This window comes from Corvus brachyrhynchos, unplaced genomic scaffold, assembly GCF_000691975.1.
Source record: "Corvus brachyrhynchos isolate BGI_N302 unplaced genomic scaffold, ASM69197v1 scaffold283, whole genome shotgun sequence".
Classification (NCBI taxonomy): domain Eukaryota; kingdom Metazoa; phylum Chordata; class Aves; order Passeriformes; family Corvidae; genus Corvus; species Corvus brachyrhynchos.
In genome coordinates this window covers 3,055,104-3,057,469 of record NW_008237409.1, presented here as the reverse complement: position 1 = coordinate 3,057,469, position 2,366 = coordinate 3,055,104, and the positions used below count along the sequence as shown (strand labels likewise).

At 49.5% G+C, this 2,366-nt stretch overlaps 1 protein-coding gene across 1 annotated transcript in view; it reads left to right on the top strand.

Annotated features, from left to right (window-relative positions):
* RPH3AL (rabphilin 3A-like (without C2 domains)) overlaps window positions 1-2,366 on the top strand; it is a 34,052-nt gene that overhangs the window by 26,537 nt on the left and 5,149 nt on the right. The gene's annotated exons all lie outside the window — the stretch shown is intronic.

Sequence of the window (2,366 nt, the reverse complement as noted above, 5' to 3'; positions counted from 1 at the left end):
TGCCCTCTGAACTGCCTCTCCTGTTGTTCCTGAGCCTGGTTAGTGCTGGGCATGTTGAGGCATAAATTGGATTAGAGAGAGCAGGTTCATCCTTCAGTGCAACACGGAGTCGTGGTCCCTTCCCCGCGCTTCCCGCTACAAACAGGCGGAATAAAATTGTTTCTCTGCTCTTCCCTCCCTCCCCAGCTTTCAGGGACTTGCAGTTTTCTTTCATTTTAGTAAAAGTCAAACAAGTGATTCTTCTGCTCTGTCCTTCCTCCCCCTGGATTAGAGTCTGTCCTGGACTGGGTGGTTTATTTTAAGCCCCTGTTGTGTGTGGAATTAGAGAGGGCGGGTTCCTGCTGTGGGTTGGCTCTGCTCCCTGCTGAGGAGAGCTGCAGGTTGTCCTGTGGGGTTGGAATGGGTGGGGATAGCAGGTGTGACCCCTTTGGGTGCTGCTTCTGATGGATGGATCCACTCCTGGACAATGTGTTTGTACTCAGCGTTTTGTAGCTTCTCTGCCTGCTCTTTGAGCCAACTGCTGCCTGGCCATGACAGTGCAATCAGCATTTCAGAGGCCAAAAAAAAAGGAAAAAAAGGAAAAAAAGCTTTTTTCCTGCTAAAAACTCCTTATGCAAAGCTTGGCACAAGGGGTCAAAGCTTTCCAGGGGGATCTCCCCGTGTAGATGGGGGAGAGCTAAAATGACAGGCAGCATGGGCAGGTATTTAAAAAAGGAGAACTGCAGCAATCTCCTGAGGCCAGTTAAAGCTGGCCCTGAGATGTGGAGAGGATCCTGCTAAGGAAAAGGTTGAGCCAGGTTGGCTGCCTAGGGAGTTTCTGTAAAGATCTTTATTATGTCTGAGGTCATTTCTTTCCCAGGAGAAGGGGCTGCACTGTTCACACCAGAGCCCTGGTACAGAGACTCTGTGGCCTCCCAAATCCAGGGGAGGGAGGCAGGAAATCAGCAGTGAGTACTTCAGGATCCCTTTGGGTGCCTCTCTTTGCCAACAAGCAGAGGCTGCTCTTGCTGTTGATCTCTTTAAAGAGTAATGGAGCTGATGCATGCTGGATGTCAGGACTGGCAAAACTCTTCCCAGCACCTCCCCTTCCTGTGGGACAGCCCCCGAGCTCTGCCCTGCCCCGAAAGCAGAGCAAGGGACAAAGATCCTTCCTCATTTCAGCTGCTGAGCCTCAGCTGCAGAACGGGGCTGTTAAAAGATGATTTTCTGCGCTTCCTCTGAAGGGCTCTGCACCTTTAGAACACCATGTCAGCAGCAATTTTTGCTTCATATTATCACCTCAGGTGTTGTTCCACCGGTGACTTCCTTTGCACTTCTTTTTCTCACCTCTGCTCTGACTCTGCTCTCGAGTGCAACTTCACAGAGCACTTCAGCATCCCGAAATCCCAGGCCACCTCCAGCACAGGGAATTGGGGAGTGGTGCTGCAAAAGCAGCTGCTCTCACAGTCCTGAGCTCTTTCAGCCTGAAGGCCAAGGAAGCAGCAGGGTGGTGGCCAAGGGAAAACAAGGAGCTATTAAAGAGGGTTTGTAGGTTTCCAGTGCGCTGCTCCAGCTCCGGCTGGGGTTTGCTGAGGCAGATAATGAAGCCTGGAGTTTGTCATAAAATGACTCATTGTCAGAGCTGCATTGGGATTTAGGCAACCTCAGCCCGTGAACCAAAGTTTCAGAAGAGTGGTGAGTTGAGAGGCTGCCAATTTTATTATTATTTTTTTTTTTTTACCACCTGCTCTCAAAGCCTTTCAAAAGCAGCATTTTCTGAGGGGCTGGTGCTGCTTCTGAAGCTCCAGTTCCTGGAGGTGCCTGCTCTGACGTGATAGCTTTCAAGAGGAAGGTCGCACACTCATTTTCCTGCAGAATGTTTTATCCTAAAGAAAATTAAATTTGCACATGTGGAAAGAGCACAATCTCCCTTTTTGCCTCTTACCTGCTCCCAGCTAGGGCAGGTGACTCACCTTGTTCTGGCTGCACAGCTGATGCTAAGAGATGCCTTGAAAAAGAGCAAAATCCTCACTTATGTTGATTATGACATTTTTGTTAAGGAAGGGGAATATTAAACAGAGTGAAACAAAGAAATTATCAATATCTTACAGCGGTTTTCATTAGCCCAGGGAGAGCTTTTAATGGAGATCACAAATTTGAGCTTGGGACTGCTGCAGGGGGTAAATTAAACAAAAGGCATCTCCCCTCAGTCAAGTTCTGCATTGACAGGTGCCAGCTGCTGGGGTTCTCAGCATCTTCAGAGGGCCTTGTCCCAGAAATGGGTGACTCCTGTTTGCTGTTCCATGAGCAGCTTGCTGGTGGGGAATGGTGAACGAGCTTGGCATGGGCTGTGGGGCTGGAGAAAGCTCTGATTACTGCTGGAAGCA